At 35.9% G+C, this 24,919-nt stretch overlaps 1 protein-coding gene across 8 annotated transcripts in view; it reads right to left on the bottom strand.

Moving 5' to 3' along the window:
• The window catches only part of GALNTL6 (polypeptide N-acetylgalactosaminyltransferase like 6), a 487,138-nt gene that overhangs the window by 342,380 nt on the left and 119,839 nt on the right, over nt 1–24,919 (bottom strand). The window contains exons 1-2 of one of the 8 annotated variants that reach the window (XM_048943582.1): nt 9,223–9,327; nt 6,724–6,822 (exon numbers count right to left, since the gene is read on the bottom strand). The exons of 6 other annotated variants lie outside the window; for them this stretch is intronic. The gene's annotated coding sequence lies outside the window, so the exon portion shown is untranslated. Of the gene's footprint in view, nt 1–6,723; nt 6,823–9,222; nt 9,328–24,919 lie in introns of those variants that run through there. One more of the 8 variants, XM_048943583.1, reaches the window with a different exon arrangement.

Below are 24,919 nucleotides of genomic sequence, written 5' to 3'. Positions count from 1 at the left end.
AACATTCTTTGATTAAGAACTTGAGGTATGCACTGACATACAGGAAGCAGAATTTTAAACAAATATAATTTAGTAGTTAACAGGACAAGGGTTCACAGACTCCTACTAAATTGAATATATCGGATGATGCCCTAACAACAGTTCTAAGCTCTGCCATTCTGATTCATGTTGGGACTACTTTCCAACAGAGAGAGAGAAAGAGAATATATATATATATGTATATATATATATACACACACAGAAATAGATATTTAAAGAAATAAAAAATACTTGTATAACACTTCTAAAGTAACTATTATTACCTCATTACAACCACTTCATCTGTTTTGTCATGTGAAGAATGAATTACATGCTATCATTTTAATTATTACAAAAGGGAATCAACCAGAAAGTTAAATTTTTAATTTACTGATTGATAAGAATCATATAGGCAACGTGGTCAAAAGTATTGAAATCCCCCAGAGAACACAGCTGAGTGGAACAGAAGAGTGTTAAGCAATTGTCCTTGGCACATCAGAGTATGTCGCGCTGGATTTTTCTGTATTTCAGATAGTGTGCATCGTCTTTTGACCTTTCAGCTCAGCACCACTAGGAAAGGTCTGCTCCCTGAGTCAGGTATTTATACTCACTGGTATGATGCGCCTTACCCTTTTATTCTTGCAGCTACACAGAGCCACTTGAGGCTACACAGAGGCTAGGGCCTTTCTTCATAGGATAGATGCTCCAGCCCCTGAGGAGAGGCCAGGGTACGTCCAGCTGTATGGGGTGGGAGACTGAAAGCAGAGCTCCAAAGGGGTTTGGCCACCATTTTGTCTGCTGATCCTGAAACACCATGAATTGCCAAAGATGACCTAGAAGGGTAGCTTGGCTTTCCAAAAGGTTAGAAGATAGGAGGTAGGATCTACAGGCTAGCAAAAGAAATCAGAGAGAGCAACTCCCACCTCTTTCTGTCTAGCAATTTTAGCTGCTGGCAGTCTTGCTCAATAGCTAAAACACCCCCAACCAATCCTTCTTTATTTTCTATACTCACTCTTCTCAATTCCAACTTTACAAAAGGAAACCAAACTCAAACAATGTAAGCCTCAAAGACAGCTCCAAATGAACTAAACCATAGTGTGCTCATTCTTCAGTTATTTTCCCTCTTGCACTTTCTGAAGTGCTTTGCCAGCACAACAGAGTAAGTTTGCACAAAGCCCACATTCCATACTCGACTCTTCACTTACAGCAACTTTAAAAGCATACCTGAAGTCAAGTTAATGTTGCTTATCTTTAATGAGCGTCTCTTTCAGAATTTATTTTCACAGCAAAAAACATGAAAAGGGCTTTAAAGAGTCAGCAGGATTTTTGCCAGCATGGCTATAGGTTATTTTTTGAAGAAAAGTTTCTATAAGATCCTTTTAATGAACAATGCAAAAGATGATTGTGAGTTACTCACGAAAGAATTTATAATTCAATAGGTATTAATTGCTTTTAAACATGTGTCACCCACTTACAGGAAACTGTATGTACTTTAAATACGTACTTTATACAAACAATCTTTTCTTCTTAAAATAAAACCAAACAGCAATAACAATGTCCATGCCAAAGGTTCAGACTGTTAGTAATTTTGTTAACTTATAAAGCTTCAGTTAAAAACAGGGCAAAGATTTGTTTAAAGACTACCTGCAGTTTGCAATATTGCAGAGATAAATAAGGATATGTTGTTCACTGACATTTGAGATAAATGTATTTTTCCTCACATTTAGAGTCACGTATGCAGATTTTCACTGTAGAGAGAATCACACTGTTTCAAATTGGCCACTTTACCAACTCAAGAGAAAAAGAGCTTTCTTAGGATTCAAATGTCAGAATTTTAAGAAGGAAGCTGTTCTTCACCATGAGGTATCCAGGTATTTCTTCAGTGGTGATTAATGCTCAGATTTCCTTATACTAACTTACATCTAAAGTAATCTGTCTTTCTGAACTTACACAATAAAAGCACATCCTCTCTAATTCTTTAATATTCACTGAGTACTGAAAACTTTTTAGTAACTGTACAGAGAATGAAGCAATTACAGTACAGTCAGGCAATTGTTAATGAGAAAACTAACGTTGTCTCATGTGACAACAAATATTTTAGAAGCATTTTCTAATTTTTTCCCCCTTTGGTGCACCTTGTAATTCTAAAAAAAAAAATCACATTGTCATCATAATTTTATTTAAGGCTGTGAGATTTTTCATATCTCTGCAGTTGAAATACAGTATCTTCTTATTTTATAACTGAACAATTTACAAAATAATCTACTTAAAATATAAGCTCTTTGTTGATCCATTCATTTTTAATAGCATTGATTTGCAGAATATTCAAGTTTTTGGCAGTGCCCTACAGTGTGTATGGAGGGGGAAAACATTTCACTGTCTTGCTGAGTACCAAATAGCATTCATTCGTTCACAAATATTCTAGATTATCTATTTTAGGACATACAATTTTATTTAATAAAAAAAGTGAGAAAATAATGCTGCTACTATTAGGAGCCTCCTGACACCCACAAAAAGAGCCATCAGTGCAAGAATTTGTTAAGATATTTCAAATAAATGTACCTTTAACAACTTATCTTGGAACTTGCAATTTAGGTTATACTGAAAGAAAACAAAAGCTTGCTTGATTAACAAAAGCAACAAGCCCATGTTGGAAATGGATGGTTATCTTGCATTTTAAAGAAGACATTGAGTCAAACTAATCAGCTCAAATGTCAGTGCATTTGGTTTCTGATGTTCCACTGTATGCACCATCACTTTCTCTTGAAGAAATCTATCCTTATGTTGGCACAGGGCAGAAATTTCCACCGTCTAACAGATTTTCAATCAAACTCCGCAGACTGCTGCAGAAAGTAAGTTGATTAAACAAAACTGACAGGTATGCAATTCTTCTTCAACATCCTTACAGCACCACGAAGTTGTACTCTTCCAAGTTCTGGAGGCATGACAATTTTTGTGTGAAGTCAGCCCTGGTTTCCCAAGGCCCATGGCAGTCTGGCACTTGATCCCAAAATGAACAAGTTCAGAACTAACCCAGTTTTCAATGGCTGTACACAGTCATAAATTATCACATGAGAAGTTTAAGATCCAACAACTTCATAAAAAGATATAAAACAGCTCCTAGGCTAAGAGCCACAGCCACTGTTCCACTTACATCCCCTATCTAAAGTTACATTACATTTTATCCAACTCTTCCACCTGCTTTTAATAAACTAGTTTTCATTGTTTTTTTCATCTCATTGTGTTTTCTGCATATGACTTTGAGCTCCTTCCATTTGTAATCTCACAATCCTTTCCACTCATTACCTTTCTTTTCTTCTAAATGTTTTTAAGACAAGCTATTATATAACTCTGTAAAAGTTAAAATAAATTGAGAGATTTGATAGAAAACACAGTTTAGCATGCTCCTTTAGCGTGAGAAAAAAAGGATTTCAGTCTTCCTACTAGCTGAAAAATAACTGTTGAATGTAATGAGCATCTTAATATATTAGAGCAGACTTTAACTGAATCCAGTCAATTGCATGTTAATTAACACTGAGCAAGATGTGAAGAATCGTAATGCTAAGATACTATGGCAGCTCCAGTTGCTTTTTTTTGTTTTCTAGCTAAGTGAGAATAATAACAGAAAAGATGTATACTTCCATTCTTGGAATGCCCAGTTCTCATATTTGTGAGGACATGTTCTGTGCATGCAAAATCTGAGGAGCTCACAGAAATGATGTGAAGCAAAGGAGTGGTACAGTTACTAGTGTTAAAGCTCTTTTATACACTTGGACATTGTCAGTGCTCTATTTCATGAGGGAATAGAGGTAAAATTGGCAATATTATAATTAACTGCATAGACTGTTAGCTCAATTCTTAATATTACAAAAGCATAAATAATAAGAAAAAGGCACCATCTAGATCTCTCTCTTTTCTTTCCCTTTCAAACTGTTTCCATTTGTTAAGTTTATTATTTTTTAAATGGATTATCTCAGATAAAATAGACCAGTGATGGATACGTAGCAATTTTTGTTAATGGTACTCCTTCACAAACAGATAATAGCAGGGTTTCCAGACTTTTTAGGTGAAATCTCTGCATTTTTTTGGTAGTATTACAATAAAAGTAATAGGATATAAAGTCACAACTGTTACATTACAAAAAAATACAAAGAACATCTCATCTGATGTATTTTACTCTAATTATTAATAGTAAAACTGGAAGAATATTTTGTACTCTAAATTCATCAGGAGAGGGAAATTAACAGCCTGACCTAGAAATCACAACTAGATTATATGTCCACTTGCATTACCTTATAAAGGTTCCTGCAAAATATCATTAAACATACATAAACAATTAAAAAAAAAAAAACAACACCATATCTTATGTCAAAATGGCTTTCCCCCACACTGTATAAAAATTAGGTTCTCCCAAGAGCTAAAGGAAAAGCAGACTGGCTGTTGAATCATCATGCTCACTTTTGTTGAAACACCAAAAATAAATTCACTCCTATAGCAGGTTTTAAGCTGTGTGAAAATGTGAAATTCAATGATCATTCACAGAATCATAAAAATATATCTGGAAGCTCCTCTGAGAAATAATCTTGACTGACCTCAAATCAGGGCCCAGTTTGCCCATAACACTTTCTTGAAGTACCTAACTAATATGCCCTTACAGACCTCCGATACCAGAAATTGCACAATGTCTCCCAGCAATCTACTGCAAAGCTTCATTATTTTTGCAATTAAAACACTTCCCCTTTCATCTAACCTGCATTACTTGCCATAATTTAAGACTTTTATTTCTTTGTTCTTTCCACCAGGGACAGGAATAACGTATTTCCTTTCTAGCAGCTACATCACGGACGTGAAAATTATTTTCTCCTCTAGACTAAACATTTTTACTTTTATCAACTTCTCATCTCTTGTTGCTGACCCTAGGAATATATAAACCTTTGAAGAGAACAACATTATTTTGTTAGTAATTGGATCAGCCTAAGACTAGGAAGTATATACTGCTTATTAAAACAAAACAAAAATAGTAGCACATCAATACCAACTGGACAAAAAACTAAGACAAGTACCTTGAGGCAATTACATGTTGCAGTAAGTAATTCAGTCTGTCTTATTTTTAGGAAGCTTTTTCACTGTCTGTCTGCCAATAAAATAGCCTAGCTTACCCATGTTATGTAATCGTGTACTTTACATTTCCAACCCAATCTCACACTGGTTTTTATGGAGCAGCACTTAAAGTGGACAAATGACTGAAATGTTGAGATAATCAAATTAAGCAAGATAAAATTGTCAAACACCTGAAAATATTCACATTCAATGGGATACATACAATTTGTCTGGTAATTTTAACTATTAGTAATAATGATCCAATCGATCTTGTCCTTCTCATATTGTGCTCAAATTAACACTGACTTTTCCCCTAGCAGTAAGAATATTTTTAAAGAATTCAGGTACGCGCAGAATTTCTTCCCTAGGTGAGAGAATGGGAATAGAAGTGGAAGGAGGGGAAGACTGGTGAGAAGTTTTAATGAACTATTTCAATTCAAACAATGACCTCTTTTTTTTTTCTTTTTTTTTTTTAATTTTTCTCTGAACCAAAAGCTTTGAAACTGGACAAAGAGATTATCTTCTCTGCCAAATGCCAATTAAGCTAACCTTTCCATTTTATGCCAATAGTTTTCAATTATAGAAACACTCATGGTATATTTCACCAAATGGCACACCGTGATTAATTAAATCTAATTTTATCAACAGCCAGAAAGTGAACAGCATATTAAAGTAAGGTGAAAGAACAGTTTTGATTCATACACTGAGTTTTAATTCCTAATTCCTGGTCTCCCACTCTTTTGGTAGAAATTGAAGGTTACAAATCATTGAACAGGGTAAGCTACTCTAACTTGTACACGGCTTTAAGTATCTGTCCTTCAATTTTTTTCCTCTGATTATTATTTTGCCTGTAGTATACCAAATCGATAAGCCTGGAACTGTATGCTATGTGAAGTTTATAAACATAAGATATTTAAAATACAGCACTGATATTAAAAATAATCATCACAGGTAGTTCTTTTGTTTTGTTTTTGTTTTGTTTTTACAGAAGCAGCTGTATCCACTTTTAATAAAGACTTATTGATAACGAAAGGTTTCCCCTCCCCTCAATATCCAGTGCTGGGATGTAAGCTGTTGTTGGCTTAATAATAAAAACAGCCTAATTTTCACAGCAACCACAGTTCCTACAGATGGCAGCACTGAAGTCTGAAAATGTATTAGTTACTGTGACTAAGTATTTTGCACATAAGATCCTCCTGTTGTGCTGCACAGACAAATTAATGGAAAGGTTTTGACTGTGCTCAAGGACCTCAAGCACAAGTACCTTGAACCTGCAGCCTGTGGGTTCACCCAGAGATGCAACAGTATTGGCTTTCAGTGTTTTCATGACCTCCTCTTTTGAGGGCAGGTTCTGCTGCAAGCTCAAGAGAACAGACAGTCCCTGCAGGGTCACAGCAGCGGTGCTGGTTAACCCAGCCCTCACAGAGGCTTTCTCTCTCCAGGTTCGTGTCTTCCAACAAGCTGACTCCCACCAGGCTTTCTGGCTGGGAACTTCAGAGCATCATCATTCCACTTTTGCTAAGCCTCTATGAATAAACATAAAGCACTCTTATTCCCTTTATGCTGCCTTGGTTGAACTTGGCATTCTTATGTTCCCCAACAGACCTGATATCCAGCTGTGCTTCAGTGGCTCCAAGGCAAACTTCAGGGCTCCCTTAAAGACCAATTCTCTCTACAGCTGGGACAATTACGGCCACATAGACACTGAGAAAAAAAATATTACCATCTCAGGTTTTTACCAATTACAGGGATTAACATTATTAGTCTCCTTTTTCTTTTAGCTGGATATTTCAATATAAAAAAAAACACCCTGAACTTTAAAATGTCTCAGGTCTGAGAGGAGTCAAAAAGGAAACACATTAAGTTGTCAGCTTAATATGTTTTAGAATGCATGGGGACATTAAATTTCACTTTTCATCTATGAATATTAAACATTAATGAGGTCTCAGGTACAAAGACATTCAAATGAAACATCAGAGAGCTATGTCTTAGTTCTTATAAAAGGAAAAAAAGTTCACTAGGGAAGCTAATAAAGGTCACAACCAGAAAAACACCTTAAAACCAGAATATACAATAAAAGGAAAAAAAAAAAAGATTGAAGTAAACCTAAATTTAAAAAAGATATTAAAAAAAATATGCACCTTCCCACAAGAACAATTTAAATAAAGTAAATTTTATATAAAGCACAGAGAAATTGAAAGTAATTAAGTACATACTCCTATGCACATATGTAATCCTAATAATCTAATGTTTGAACTAAGCATGGGTACAAAGAATCATAGAATCTTTTCAGTTGGAAAGGATCCTCAAAGGCCATCTGTTCCAAATTCCCTGCAATGAAGAGGGACACCCACACCTACACCAGGATGCTCAGAGCTGCAAAGCCTGACCTTGAATGTCTCAAGGGATGGGGCATCCACCACCACTCTGGGCAACCCACTCCAGTGCCTCACAATACTTAATCTAAAAAGTTTTCTATGTATCCAATTTAAATCTCCTCTTGTCCTATCACCATAGACCCTGCTAAAGAGTCTGCCCCCTTCTTTCCTATAGCTCTCGTTTAGATATTGAAAGGCTACTCTCAGGTCACATTGGAGTCTTCTACAGGCTGCACAGCTCCAGCTCTCTCAACCTGTCCACATAGGAGAGGTGTTTCATCCCTGGGATCATTTTTGTGACCCTCCATTGGACATGCACCAACATGTCTACATCTCTCCTGTACTAAGGACTCTACAACTGGACACAGTACTCCAGAAGAGTGAGGCACACCAGCACAGAGCAGAGGGGCAGGATCACCTCCCTCAACCTGCTGGCCACACTTCTGTTGACATAGCCCAGGGTATGGTTGTCTTTCTGGGTTGCCAGGTTATGTTGCTGGATCACATCCAGCTTGCTACCCACCAGTACACCAAGGTCCTTTCTGGCAGGGCTGCGCTTTATTTTGTCCCCCAGCTTGTACTTACAGTGGGGGGTTGCCACGACTCAGGTTCAAGACCTTGCACTTGGCTTTGTTGAACCTCATGAGGTTCTCCTGGACCCACTGGCTCAGTTTGTTTAGGTCCCTCCGGATGGCATCCCATCCCTTGGGCATGTCAACTGCATTCCACAGCTTGGTATGTATCATCTGCAAACTTGCTGAGGGTGTACTCAATCCTACTGTTGATATCATTGATATCATTGATGAAGACATCTCTTGCATTGGGTGACTTGAGAAGCTTGTAAAGGTGACAAGCATTAATATGACAAATGAGCAAAACCAAAATCGTAACAACAGCTGCATCCTGAAATCCCTTGTCTTCTCCTGTCTCCAGCTTTGGAGACTCCAATACCTACAGCTATAAAAGTAGTAGTAATAGTAATATTAACAGAAGCACTAGTGATTACATGAATATGTAAAAAGGTAATAAGGTAATATGCAGTATTTGCATTTCAATATAGTCAAAATATAAGGAAAAAAAGATCTAAGGACGAAAAGGAAAAGCTGTCAAGCAAGTAACAGGTTCTCTCTCCCACTCCTATGATTTACTTTACCATTCTGTTGATATGTACCCCCTCTCCCCACAGCTATGAAAAGGAAATATTTGTTTCCTTCTCCATGCTTAAAAATTTGTAGTTACAAAGCAAAAAAAAATCAGTTTTAGGGGGTATAGTCTGGCATATTTAAACAGAGAAATAGTAAAGCAAAATTTGATATTAAAGTATTAAAAAAATTAAATATTGCCTAGATTCAAACAAAACAAAAGAACACCCTGAATGTTACTGATCTCCCTAGCTTTACATAGAAACCAGAATTGTGCATCCAGGCTATTCAATTATATAATACCAACGTTACTAGAATACGACAGCTAGCACGTATTCTTGACACGTATCATCCATTAAACTAAGAAGTTTTTATTTCTAAATGGTATATTATCAGTCCAGTATACAATAGCTTGGCAAACATTCTGTACAGTAATACATTAACAGCTCAATAGCGATTTATAAGATAGCCCAGAAATTTATTTAGAAGTAGATATACAGTTAAGGCTCTTTGATGATATTAAAGCATTTATCGTCACATTTATATCAACGCTACACATGGTGTTGGAAGAAATACGTCATTACCTGTAGAGTCAGAAGTTACATAACACCAAAAGAAGCAGCTCATTACTTATGTAAATCTGATCAGGTCACTAAATGCTGAATGAAACAAACCTCTAACACTTTTTCTCCGTGTTAATTCTGTATAGCAAAATTTAAGTCCTCAGAAACACCTGTAGCTCCCTGAGTTTCTGCAGGTGAACCCTGTTATTCCCTAATTGCAGATGAATAATCAAATCTAGTCAAGGTGAAGGAGACAAAAGAAACTGAAGTTACTGTCTGTCTTTGGTATGAGTATTAACAGAAGACATAAAGATATGTTTTTACTATTAAATTGAGTAGTCATACATTTACATTCATACAAGCTGCAAATCTATCAAATAGGAAGATTTCATTTTTTTATGGAATTTCAGAATTCATGCAAACTTTGATAAGTATTTGCAATGGACACCTTTTCAATAATAGTACCTAGAGCAGTTGTAATTACAGTTTTACTACAGATCCTTAATTATGGTAGTGTCTAAGAGAGCTTATTAAGAATCATAAGCCTACTGTGCTCAGTAGCAAAACCTAGTTTTTCTCCAAATACGTTTGCAAACTAAGTCTAAAGAGAAATGTAACAAATGACAGAAAGAGAAACAGAGAATACTTGATGTTCTAGATTATGGACATAAGTACGGCATAGAGAAGGCCTTCTTTTCCTTTGTCAAGTACAGAGAGAAGGATACAACTATAACTGAAATGTTGATGCCTCAACAAGTATTCAGCTGTTTGGACTGAACAGTAAAAGTTACAATTCCCTGTGCAGGCAAAATGTCCTAAGCAACTCTTTATCTCCTGATTTTTCTTATCATTGGTCTGGAAACCTTGAGCCGCAATTTTCTTTGTATGTACGTTTGTATGTTAAGCACGCCTGTCAGGTTTTACAGAATAAACACTGCTCATTCACTGCTGCCCCCGGGACCTCTTTATGTCACTCACACAGGCATGGCATTGTTGACATCTACAGTGACAGCACAGTGTACTATCAGTAATGACTTCATGTCATGCTGCTCTTCCTGGAGAATTTGTGCATGATTCAGGCGTTTGTTAGACCTGTAGTTTACAGATTAGTTCTATCAAGTCCCTATACTTCTGGAGTCTGGTGCTACAAGTATAAACTCTACAGAAAGTTCATCACTTGTGTTTGTAATGTAATGTAAATCTCCCTCAACATCTCATGGAACGCATACATGCACCTGCTCTATGCACAGCTTCATTTCTTCAGGTGCTCTGTATTCCACACCATTCAGTACCAGATTAAGGTTGTACTTGTCATTCATGTATGCTCAGGTATTCATCTGCAGCATCTGTGTTCAGCATTATACATAAATGTTTTAAGTACTGTTTATTTTAATGTTTGTCCCAGCATTTTAATTCAATGTACAGTTTTCCCTATAAGTGAGACTAGTTTTGCTTAAGCTGACCTGAAAAAAGAACTAGATCTTCAAGACAAGTTAGAACCAACAATGAAATACTTCGTTTCATAGCAGAGGGGAAAAGCCTTTCAGCCATTGTTAACAGGCTCTTCTGAAATGAAAAATAGTATCATTATATCTCTATATCTAATATCAATATCTGTAGCAAGGTAAACTCAAGCAATTCATTCTATAGGCAATTCTCCTAAAAAAAATCCATCCAACACAAGCCTCATTCAATTTCTGTGGCAACCGGCTGTAACTTCTTTTTTCATCTATTCCCATTTTTTAACATCTCTTTAAAGGATAGGATCATCCATTTTATTAGTACTTGGTTAATCACCAGGTGTCAATATCTAATGCTCATTCTGAAACAGAAAACTCGGTGCAGAAAAATCTTTCCAAAGATTTGTCTTTTAATTTGTGTGCATGTTTTAACATGTGTATGTTTATACAGATATCAATGATAATTCATTTATCGATGAATTCGTATTATCTAAATGGTTGCAATTCTCAAAACAAAACATAGATAGCTGTAATATCATTGTTATGAATGCTACATTAAAATATTTTTCATTAATATTTCATACAGACATTAAAAAAAAGGAACTTGACTGCAAATAATCACATGATGATCATTCCTTCATCGCTTCACAGTTTTTAGAATGAATTGGCACATTAAGAAGCTGTAATTTATGACTAACTTTTATGACTGAATAATTTTGTTAAGGTCCAAAGAGTCTCCCTTCTGCTGTCTGGCTGCAAGGGGCCAGAGCCAACATGGAGCTCACAGCACAGAGCATGGTAGCCCTGTCCCACCAGCTGTCATGAGTGCAATGGAGGAGGCCTCCGCAGAGCAGCCTCAGCCCTTGGGAGCCATTATGACCAGGTTTGTATTACAGCTGCTGCTACTGAACCGGGCCTGTTCATGGATTCAACTGGGACCACTGCCCAACCCATGGGCTGCATCTCCATCCCTGTGGCCTTGTCTGGCTCTCTTATGGTTCCTGACCCTAGCTATGGGCCAATGACCCAGCCTGGCCACACCAACCAGCTTTGTCAGAAGCATCCTGACCCTCCTGCTGCACCCTTGCTGCTTCCTGACAAATCCTGAACTGAAAATACTCCAAGGTTTCCCTAGCTGATAAGCTCTGAGAACCAGTTTTAAGCGGTTGTGAATTAATACCTAAAATATTCTTCATATTAATAAATCATTACACAGTATTAAGTAAGAACAATATATAGTCAGCTAAAAAGTCAACTGCTCTAGCCACGGAACAATTGCTATTGGATTCAGACATCAGCCCCATGAATTGGAATATACAGAAAGATGACAACTTAAATTTAGTTTTGGCTAGAAGATATTCTTGAGGCCTGAGAGTCATCCAAATGGTGATTTGGAATACCTACAAAAACTATATCCACAGAAGACCATCTGCTCAAGTTACTTGTTAAATGAAACCTCAGAAACATGCTAAGCCTGAGGTGAATTAAATCTGGGTAACAACAGATGGAGGTCAATTTTCTGTGACTTGTGGTGAACCTGAGCTTTCTGACTGCCTCTGGTGAAACCACGCAGTGAACTGGCTTCTGGACTCTACACAAATCATTTACAAGAAAAACATCACTCTGCTAGGGCCATAATGTGCAATTAAATTAACGTACCTGAAAACAAATACCATAAACACCAGCCAGCCTGTCTTTGTAGAAAATATGATGCTACAGCCATGCGTTTCTACTTACAAAAAAGAGAAAAGGTCACAAAGCACAGAATGTACTTTCCATAAAACACCTCAGTCATAAAAAAAAAAAAAAAAAAGGAATGTAAGTTAAAATAAAGCCAACAAGGTAAGGAAAAAGCATGAAGACAAATCATTTACACAGTTGGAAGGTCAAAACAGTATTGAAAAAACTGTCATCTATCAAAAAAGTTTGGATAACAGAGATATCACTAAGCAAGGAATTACATGTAAGCACTGTCAACTCAAGTAATTTGTTGCTTTACAGACAGTAATATTCTGAAAGGGCAGCATGAAGCCTACTAAGAGCAACAGGCTATAGCGTCTGGAAGTAATTCTCTTCAACACAGCTTGGCTCTTTACCACTGTGAACTCTTAGCAGCAATCTCTGCCATGCTTTTATTTTGCTAACTAACCTAGGTTCAGCAATGTTCATATTCTAAGGACCATCTCCAGTATGTGTTTTTCATTGAGACATCCTGTTCTGGAGACTAGGAGCTGCACAGCATGGATCTGAGCTACCTCATGATAGCTGGATTCCAGAGATAAAAGTCTGGGATATTGTATACAGGAAAAGCGCTCCTTGAATAGTGTATTGAGGCAACAAACACCAGCGTTCTCACTGGGTACTGAAATTTTGCTAACATCTACTTTTTACAAATATATTTGCAAACTGTCATATTGGCAAAATAAAAATAACTGACTTTATGACAAAAAATATATAAATGTCTCATTCTTCAGGTCAGTAACGTTCAATTCTTGAAATGGTTGATGAAAAGGTTGCAGGCATTACTAGTAGTACATATCACACTGACCAGCACACAAACAAATTTTTATTCCTGCAGTTAATTTACAAAGTTTTCATTATCAATTGCTACATTTTAATTCATTTGCAGCAAATTAAAATGAAATACGAAAAATTTTGCAATAAAATATCATAATTTTTAAAACATTCTTCGCAGGCATACTTATAAAACTTGTTATTATGTTGATAACAGTTATGGTTTGGATGATTATTCACTCAAAGTAGAGAAAACTACTGAAGTGCTAAAGGTCTTTCCTATACTTTCCTACTACTTGCCATAAGAAATTGCAAAGCTACAAATGATTTGTTTACAATAATTTAATCACAAATGCTGAAGTATTACAGCTATAAAACATTCAAAGATGTACTACATGTTTTTGTAAATCATACAAAATTTTGAATGCATAATAGCTGTAATACATTCAAAAATGTATATAGACAGAAAAAAATCTTCATGGTTTCTAATTTTCTTGATGTCAGCTTTTTTATGCTTAATCCTCCTGCTTCACTATGATAGACTGACACCTATCTGTTAGCATCCATACCAAGGTTTTGTGGCAACTACCTTTGGAAAACTGTGTTTCAAGAATGCATCTCTACTGCTTGCAGCTGTCACAGGTAAGCTGCTGACAAGTTAACAAAATGCCCATCATCTTCTTCTATGGCATTCACGTGTCACCAGCTGCAATTGTTTCTCACTATAGAGACTTCACGCTTGAAAGGTTTCACTAAAAAGCACAGCTGAAATGAAGCTGAGCAGTGGGTGACATAGGAATGGAAATAAACTATTTAATATGTGAAGGTCTTGTACATTTAGTTTTTCTCTTGGTTAAATACAGTTAGAAGAGAGATCTTCCAAGAAGGGACCTGCCTAAAAGAACAACTAAGGAGAGAGGATACTCACAGACAGGATGCCTTCCACTCCTAATATGCTCTTGGTCCCTAATCTCTGAACACTGTTCAAAGTCCATGTTTCTCTATTTTACTTGGTATGCCACACATAAGGGATCGTATGACAGAGTAACTGCTTACGTGCATTTTGTACTGCTGATGGGGGGGCCACATGTCTAGCATACCAAAGTATGGTCCTATGAGGAATTATATTAGGATGTATGAAAGAAAGAACCACAGTATGCCACGGGGTCTTTGCAGAAGAAAGAGTCTTGAGATGCCTATGCGAGCAGAACATCTTTTCTCACTGAGTAAAAAAGGTAGGAAAAAACGAGTACAGCCCAGACTATGGCCCGGGGATCTATTACCCTTAAATGCATTTAACAGAAAGCAGCATGGAGGGGACTTAATTCAAATAGTGTCACTGGAGAAGAAAAGTGTCCTCATTTAACACCTCAGAAAGTATCTGTATATTAATTGGATAGTAGAAAAGCAGTGTTATCCTCAAAATTAATCTTCTCTTTCTACTTTCCTGCAAGGCTCCTATCTAGATTTTTTTTTTTTTCATATAGATGTAGTTACATCTACATAGTACAACACACTATTTTCTACATTATGCTAGCATTTCTTGAGATCTGCTTGTTTGTTCTGCTACAGTTATTACTACAGATAGACGACTTTAAAAAATACTTGCTAAGTGCTAAAAGAAAGTGTTTCAAAGGAATTATGGGTATTTGCTTTTAAAGTATTGGGGGAAAAGCTATAATTATGCAAAAGTGTGCCTCATCCACAAATTTCCTGCCTTTCAAGCTTGCAAGCTGCCTGGATGACCTAATAGATGAACAATCCAGAGCTCCCTTTCCTGAGGATATTATGTAGTCCTACATTTATTGCCACACACCAGATTGAATCTTTTCCAGCAAACAGGTAGATATAAAGACTACACAAGGTCATCCTATGTATGCTGCATTTTTCAACAGAAAAATAAGCTACTTCTATGCTCTTATTTTTTTTAATATTATATTCATATATTCTGAGCTTAATTTTGAAAATGTTCCATTTGAAAAAAAAATACATTAACAGATTTCAACTTCCACAATACATGCAGTACATTATTTTCCCTGTTCTAAGAAAAATAAATTCACCTGTACTGTACTGTAAAAAAAGCTGAGAATTTTATACCACTGATAATTGTTTTTTTCTTATAGAGGAAAAGAAATAGAAGAAAAAAAGCTGTTTTTGCAGAGTTCAAATTTTATACTGCTTTAAATCTAACATAATCTAAAGCCAAAAGATACAGAAATTTATCTTAAAATAACTTAATATTTGTAATAAGAACTGCATAGCCCTTTATAGACAGCTCTAGTATTGGAACATAACTACTGATGATTCATATAGTCTTAAACCTTTTTTGTGTATTTCTTTTGTGGCTACTGTAAATAGCAAACCTCAATCAAGTCTTATAGCAAACGCCCACAGAAACTTTGACATGGCCCAAGGGAAGAACAGTACATCTCAGACACCTTCCATACACTACTATCCTTATGCACTCGTTTCTTCACTTTTAAATCTGTTCTAGTTTAACAAGCTGAACACGATTCTTTCGATCATACTTTTTTTGTTGAAACTGCCTGATGCATGGTGCATGATGTATGATGCATGTATATATAAAAAAATACACAGTGTATACATATAATAGGTATATGTAATGTACATATAGTAACAGGGCACAGTAAGTGATTGTTACAAGTACAGTAAAATTAAGACTACTTACACCTTCTGTTAAGTTGCACAAAAGATAAAAGAAATTCATGAAGTGGAACGCAGTTTATCGAACACGTTCAGGGCTCAGAACAGTCAGTCTGCCTAGCGCCCAGCTGCAGTGGGCACACTTAGCAATGAACAGGCAGCAGAGTTCAATCCAACAGCACTGGATACGCCAGAAAGCAGGGGAGAAATAGATACAGGGAAATGCACATGCCCTACACATGCTGAAAGTACAGAAGAGGAGAGAACACACTAGAAGTCCTGTTCCTGTCAATGACCTAGGAACTTCTTAACCTTCTTTTCTCCTGACATCATCAGTAGGAATATTCAAACTCAGATGGAGCAAATCTACAGGCAATTGTGAATGCAGACGTAGTGATTAGGTGTGTGAATAATGATCTTTTTTTTTGCTATTCATAGCCCAAAACACCACAAAAGAACTTTCATATTGCTTGAAATGAAAAAAGAAAAAAAAAAAAAAAAAAAAGAGAATCATAAAATGAACTCATTTGAAGTCAGTGATATCCAGACAAATACTTTTAATCTTTCAAAAACAACTTGGATCAGCCTTAATTCTTATGATACACAATAATGCCACTTACTTTGGAATGTGAACAATAAAATTAAAATATATTTAGTCAATGGGATTCTAGAGTTGAAATAGTCATTCAAAACATGCAACTTCTTAATTTAATTCCTATGAGCCAGATGAGATTTGCATGTTGTGACCCTATCTGAAGTTGACTAAATTTCCAAGGGCTTATGCCTAAGAATATATGTAATAACATAGTGGTAAATGAAATTCTCAGTGGCAGAGAGTACGACCTGGCTGAAACAATCTCTAATGTATTTTAAACTGAAAACTTACTGCTTCATGAACTATAACATTTATATTGCTAGTTATTCCAGCTTATTTGGGATTGATAACATGAACTAGCAGTTGTAATAAGCATTTCAGACAGACTGAAGTAGAACTTCAGAGAAATTCAGAAATAGAAAGAAGAATGAATGAGTCATAGACACACACACAGCAGCCTTTATTTATTTATTTTAAATGACTTTAAAAGATACAGAATTTCATAGGAGCAGATAACAGAATCTACACAGAAGATAGGTCAACCTTTCAATAATAAGATCAGCTGCTTTAGTGATTCTTGAGGTAGATTAGATGGCCTTATTTTACAGACTTAAAATTATCAAGATATCCTTTATCAGAATTCTGCAGATGCCTTATTTCCTTCCCTGACAGCACTACGATATTCTTCTGAGAAAATACTTCTATCCTCAGCTGTCACATTCCAGCATGATTTACGCCTTTCTATCTAACGCCTCTTGAATGTAATCAAAATAAATGATGCCTTTTCATAAGATTGGTGCATCCTCTACATTTTGAATCTCAAAGCTTTTTTGATTTAAAATCTCAGCTGTTAAATCTCAAGGCGTTTCATACTCTAATAACAATGTAGGGTTTTTTTTAAGTTCTGATTTTTTTTATTAAAAATTGAGTTACGCTTGCTGGAATGAAAACAATGAGAACTCCCAACTATACTGGTACCAAGTCATCTCTAAATAAAAGAATAAGCTTGTGGTATTAAAAGTTCATTACAGACTCTTAGCAAGTGTCCTCTGCTCTTTCCAGTCCTGTCCAAGATAATTGATAAGAAGCTGGTTTAAATTCCTATATTTAATTCCTATTACTATTAGCACACAAGAACCTTCAGCATAACAAGTGGAAGAAAAAAAAGAGAGAATTCTGTAAGATTATCTACTAAATTAACACTGCAGCAATATTAATCCATTGAAAATGCATGTTTGACTGGATCTTCTGCAGAGCAGAACTTTTCTTAACTGTAAACCTGTGACAGCAACTACTGCTGCAATTATTTAGACCTTTCAAAGTAAGATTTAACTTTAAAAAATTTCTGCATTACAATGACAGCTTTTTACCACAAATTATAGCTTTTGGATTATAATTAGAATCCTACTTGCTTACTTCAATGATGATAATTATAATTACTAAGTTTTATTAAGAATACTACTTGCAGAGTCTTATGAGCAATAAAGTACATCATTACATTATACTACATTTTCTACAGCAACAAAAAATTGCTCAAAACCATTGACAAATTTCACAACAGCAGACAATACAAAAAGAGTAGGACAAGATCAGTGTTACAAAAGTTATAAAGGAGATAAAGCAAAAGGATGTAACAGCTGCTATTAGAGACTAAGTTTACAGTTTACTAAAGTATTATTAAATCCTTTAATATGTGTAAATATTTTGCATATCAATCAGTGCAGCAAACAAAAGTGTTATGATAGTTCATTCAGTCAGGAAACAAAAACAAATTATGCTTATCTCTATTTAAATTAAAACCAACAAATGTTATGTTACATATAATGTATAAAAATTCAACCTTATAAAGATATTGTTCTGCAAATCGTAAACAAGAAGTTATTTTTTCATATAGCCTGACAGAAAAAAAAGCAACAGTACCTTAATTATTTAAGAATAGGCTCATTTGGAATTACATTTTTCTGCGTCATGAAGTACACAAAGTAAATGCAATAAGTATGACATGGGATGGTTTTATAATTATAGTAGTCTTCTTTAGTCTATTCAACAAAATCATCAATTACTATTTCAAAAAGCAACAACATAAAGTAATTACCTGAAAGAATTATCTGGACTTGCTTCTCAAAATAAGAATTCTTCCCAGCAGCTCAGAGACCTGGATGTGGTGTGTAGTTCTATTCTTTTTTCCATTGGAAAATATTAATAGTCTCCTCAATAAATTATATATTACTAACATTATTAGTTCTCTATGTACTCAATCCATCAACATGATGAGATTAAACTGATCTTTTCCTAAATCTGATTCTTGCATAGCAATAAGATAAGGTTTTGAAACTAACACAGCTCTCAGTTTCATTCATTCAGAAAGCCAAGTAATATTTCTTTTTTCAGAGTTCCTTTTATTATTTTACCTATGACAGAGGAATATACTTCAAGGCTGGGACTCCTTGGCACTATGGCAACCCTAAAATTAAAAATTAGAAACATGGGATATGACAGCACTACATTGGCAGTGGCAATAAATTTAATTGAGTTGCAGAATCTTAATTTCCTGTATCCTAAGAATGAAGCATTATTTTCACAGGAGTTTCCAAGATACCTTGTCACAGGTTATGAATTTAATTTTGATACATGAAGGCTATTTACGATCAAAACCCTCTCTGCAAATTACAGTACCCACCTTCTATCAGAAGCTTGACAGGTAGCAGACATACTGTGTCTGGGAAACTGCGACAGAAGAATCAAGAGCTTTCAGCATCTAGCAGCTCTTCTGTACCAGAATAATTTGTTTCCTACGTGCACGGCCATTAACTCCAAATGCCCATTTACTCAGGAGCTGATGGCAGGGAACTGAATAAAATTCATCAGCGTGGAAACAACAGGGACACATCTGATGTTGTGCTTTAAACAGTGTGTTTCTTTGCAGAATGGAGTCCGTCCCACCACTAGAACAAAATGAGGCTGAGAGGGCCAGAGGAATCCTTGCCAAATCCTTGTGTGCAAACAAGGACTGAGGCACAGAGAGTAAGTCTGATGTAATGGTAAAGTCTGATGTCTAAACATGTGATCTGAAGGTGTTTTAAAGACAAATCGGGAGAGTCCTAATCTAATCTCTAAGAAGAACTGCAGCTTCTAGTTAGTATTTCTATTTCAACTTAAAACTGTTGCTGCCAACATCACAAAGTGCTTGCTAATAGAAAATTTATTGCCCAGTTTATATCCTTTGCTTAGCATGACAACTGTCAAACATGTAAGCTCAGACCTATGAAGGTACGGAATAAAAATCACAGAATGCTTTGGGACAGAAGGGACCCTTAAGATCATCTTGTTCCAACCCCCCTGCTATAGGCAGGGACACTTCCCATAGACCAGGTTGCTCAAAGCCCCATCCAGCCTGGCCTCTAGGAAGGAGCATACATAACCACTGTGAGCAACCTGTTCCAGTGGCTCACCACTCTCACAGTTAAGGGTTTCATCCCTATATCTAGTCTAAATCTACTCCCTTCCAGTTTAAAGCTGTTTCCCCTCATCCTGTCACTACATGCCTTTATAAAAAGTCCCTCCCTAGCCTTTGATTGTTAGGCCACTATAAGGTCCTCCCTTCTCCAGGACCTTAAGGCCTTATCTTCTCCAGGCTGAAGAGTCCCAGCTCTCTCAGCCTGTCTGTGTAGGAGAGGTGCTCCAGCCCTCTGATAATCTTCATAATACAGATAATGTTATGGGAATAAAAGCTGTTCATTTGTGAAATGCTGCTGCCCTAATAAGCACAAGCATGTGACTCCACAGAGGGGTAACTTGAAAGGCAGATCAGAAATATACATGAAGGAAGCACAAAAATCTGTATCATCATGTTCATACAAGTCTGGTGGCTCCTAAAAGCAGAATTGATCATAATAATGTTGATGTGCATTTTACCATTTTCTTCTACTGTTCATTTGAAGTTAGATAATTTTATTACTATTGATGAAAGAAGTTAAACACCACTAGACTGAAGTTCATTTGCACAGTAATTTTATCTTCTGAATTTACTTTTCACTTTACACTGTTTTCATATTTACAGCTTGGGGGCTCTACACAGAAAATCTGTGAAGCAGCTGCACTGTCTGTGTATACATAAGACTAAGCAGTTTATCTCAGAGCTGCTTCTCTGTCTCGCATAGCCTGATCCTCCACAGCATTATCTGTATTTCTGCATCTCTCAGTAGTAATTTTGCTATGACTTATCCTCTTCTTATTTTCATTATTATAAAATCTCCCTTGCTTTTAATCCCTTCCATCTACTTCTAGCACTGATTAGGATTGTCTGAAAGTGTGGACTTCCTAAACATGAGTTCTGTATCTAAAGGTATGATAACTTTTTCATATTAACATTTTGTTAGTTACTGCTATTATAGAGGAATTTTTAAAAATTATATAAGAGTAAAGAAATGACTAGCAATTTTTTTCTTTTTTACTTTAGTGTATCATGATGATCTTGTTTCTTTTTATTTTGGTCAGGTGCCATGACATCTGAGACGGATGCCTTTTGCACAATTTAAAACATATATTGTAAAACAAAGCTTTCTAAAGAATAAAACAAAGCAAGATCCTTTGAAAAGGAATGGTCAAGCTTAAAATGTGTTTGTACTCTCAGTCACTGAATTTGAGCAAACACTGAAACATTAAATATTAGGATTTAGCTTCATCACTTTTATAAGCATTTTTAGCACTGTGATACTAAGGAAGCTTGTACAAGGAAAATAGTTAGAACTAGCAGGGTCTCAGAGGTTCCTCTTAGCCAAAGAAGCCATATTGCAACAAGTTTTCCCAATAACCTTTTGGGTCTTCATTCTAAGCGGTGCTCAAGTTGTCTCTTTCCAAAGCCTGACAGTTGCAAAAATCTATCAGAAACTGAGGAACCAAAAGAAATGCCTTATTCTTCCAACAAACTGAACAGCTATGCAACAGCCTCTTGAGGAAAATGAAGAGCACCATATCTGTTTACAGATCCACATACTGAATCACAAATATCTCAAAATACAAACTGCAACTTAACTCATAAAAAATAATCTGTGTAGTCTGTCTTGCTGGTTTAAATAAACCTTATTTCACTCCTACACACTATATTGAAAATCTGGATAATCATATAGCTGGATAATAGCATCCAGGAGACAGACGACTACATAGAGAACTGGATTAATGTTTCTTTCTGTGTTGTTATAGACTGCGACTGCAATAATTTACTTGAGCACTGTGAAAAAACGTTTATATGTTTCAGTAGGCATGTATGATTTCTTCTTCTGCCTCCATAGAAAACATGGTATGCATCACGTCCTGTGCATAAGTTTATTATAGAGGCATGAAGATAATTTTGTATTGCCACAAACTGAAATATCATGAATGTCTAGAAATAATGAAATCACTGTCCTCGAATTTCTAGTACTTTGGTACATATCTTGGACATGCATAGTTCAATGAAAATTCTATTAAAACAACAACAACAACAACAACAACAACAACAACAACAACAAAAACAGCCAAAGCAATGTTTTTTTAACTGTGCTTCTGCATAGGCCTGAATTGAAGGAAAAGCTCTCTAGGCTGACTCATATCAGCAGAAAATTCAGTAGGGATATAAAATAGCTTAGGAACAGAGAAGTGCAACAGACGCGCACAAGATCCAGTATATGACAATGGTAGGAAAAACATAGGGAACTGAATCATCAACTTGACATTTATATAAAAAAAAACCTCTGCAAACAAATTAAAAAACCTTGATTATTTGCTCTTCCTCTTTAGAGAAAAACCTTCACATACTGTGTATATTTCAGACACACAATTATCAAAATATATTAGCAAGTAACATTCAAGGTATTCTTTCTAATCTAATTATCAGTCTTGACCATCGTAGATTTTCTTAGCAGGAATAATTAAGGTTCATCTTAGACCTTTGAGGATCATGAATGGAAAAGGAGGGAAAACGAGAGCACGATGCAAAAATTCTGACATTGAGGATGAGGAGAATGATTTGATGGCAGAGCTTCCATTGATCCCTGGCACAGTTTAAAAACATCTGTTTTCTGCAGAAGAGAACTACGTCACTTATAGTTTTGTTACTCAATTGTATTCAGGAAAGTCTCAGGAGAGGTTGTAATTAGCAATGACTTTGATGGATAATATATTTTAAAGGAGTTGTCTCCACTGAATCAGGTATTTATTATATTTGCATAATAAGATACAAGATACAAAGATGAGACAAGCACTGAAATGAACACTGCAGAGTTGTCCAAACTATGATAAAATAATTAGATAAGGAACACAAAAAAGATCTCAATGACTCTATCACACACTAAGAAAGGCAGTGGCAGTCAGAGTGCTGCTATACAGATTTTTACAGAAAAGGAAAGGTAACAGACCGTATGGAGAGTGGAACAAATTATACAACATCTTTATACGAACTTTTAAACAGTAGTTTTCAAGCTGAAGAACCTGAGTTTTTTAATCTCTTACTTAGAGTGAACTGAATGTAAACTGTGTTTATTTTTTTCAAGTGTATTTAGGCTAAATAACCCTTGCTTCAAATGGTTGTGTTCTTCTCCAAAATAGCAATTATCTACACCTAACTTGTCAATGATACTGTTTTATTGCTATAAGCGTCGAAAATATACAATTTTGTTTTCTAGAATGGCTAGCAGCAGGAAAGCAGTGGAAATTGGTACTTCAGACGCTGGCATACAAGAATCAACATAGTAGCTTCAGTGTTGAAGAATCAATAGGTGGGTGGAATATGTCAGAGATGTTTTTTCAGCAGGTTGCCACATCAGCCTAAACAGTGTGCTATCGAGTTTACCAGCCTCACAGTATATATGCAAAAGAACTTTTTTCTTACAAACCTCCAGGTAAAATTATCTGGCAAACCATGTTAACATCCAGTAATGAATATTTTTCCATTCAGAATCTTAATTTCAATTAGTTCAAGGATTTACTAACTGAAGATTTTTGGCAGGATCTAATCATTAAAAATAAATAAATAAATCTGCAAACAACTTTAGAAAAACTGAAGAAAAAGCAGAGCAGCAGGAATATAAGTCATTTTTGTGTGTGCAATTAGATGTTATTAGTGATAAATTTTAAACTAAATTGTTTCAAATTTAATTGATTTTCTTTAATAAAAAAAATTTAAGATAGGGCATCCTTAAAAATTATAGATCATTACTTGCAATTAATAACAATGTCTTTCTAAAAATAAAACATCATTTTGTAAGAAGGATCTATTACAGTTTATGGGATTGCTTAATAAGCTGCATATAGCAGTCAACTGAATTTTAAAGCAACACCATTGTACTGCCTCATGATTGATGAACAAGTAGGAAAATCAGCAATTTAGCGTAGTTTATGTTTAGAACAGACCTTATACACAACTCAACAATGCTTTACATGCAGAAGCCATGAATTTTGGCCTGATTTTTAACATGTGCAAAATTAGTGGTTTAGAAAGTCTGAATCTGAGCGGGAAAAAGAAAACAAAAGCAAAGTTTAAAACAAACAAAAACACTCAAAAAGCAAAACTCAAATCCCAAGGAAAATGAAAGAATTCCTACTTCTTCCATGGAAAAGAAACTCATCTGAAGAAGGTAACCTGATTTTCCTAGACAGAAAACATTACTTTGGGTACTAAAGAAAGTTCACTGTGCACTGTAAAAGCTTCATTATCACCAATTAAACTGTTTGGAAAACATATAATCTACCTTTTTATAAAAAGAAGGTTCTATAGTTCTATGAGTTCAGAAAATGAAGCATTTGAAATGTACAAACCTCATAAACTATCACAGAATCACAAGGGTTGAAAGGGACTTCAAGAGATCTTAAAGCCCAACCCTCTTGCTACAGCAGGTTCCCTACAATAGGTCACACAGGTAGGCGTCCACATGGATCTTGAATATCTCCATAGAAGGATACTCCACAACCTCTCTGGGCAACCTGTCCCAGTGCTCTATCACCCGTAATGTAAAGAAAAGAACAACTTCTGCATGTTTGTATGAAATTTCCTACATTCAAGTTTTACGGCACTGCTCCTTTCCCTATCACTACACACCATTGAAGAGAGCCTGGCCTCACCTATTTGCCTCTGCCTCCCTTTACTTATAAACATTAATCAGATCCCCCTCTCAGCATTCTTTTCCCCAGGCAGAAAAGATTCAGGTTACTCAGCCTTTCCTCATACAGGAGATACTCCAGGCCCTTTATCATCTTTGTAGCCGTCCACTGGTCTCTCTGTAGGAGATCCGTCTTTTTTGAACTGGAGAACCCAGTACTGGACACAGTATTCCAGATATGGCCTCACCAGGACAGAACAGAGGGGAGATCACCTCCCTTGACCTGCTGGTCATGCTCTTTTTAATGCACCCCAAGATACCACTAGCCTTCTTGGCCACCAGGGCACAATGCTGGCTCATTCTCCTCGGTGAATCATGCTGACTACTTCCGATAACCTCTTCCAACTGCT

The sequence above is a fragment of the Lagopus muta genome, chromosome 4 (genome assembly GCF_023343835.1).
Source record: "Lagopus muta isolate bLagMut1 chromosome 4, bLagMut1 primary, whole genome shotgun sequence".
NCBI classification, from domain to species: Eukaryota; Metazoa; Chordata; class Aves; order Galliformes; family Phasianidae; genus Lagopus; species Lagopus muta.
Note: the sequence above shows the minus strand (reverse complement) of the source record. Positions and strands in the feature narration are given on the sequence as shown.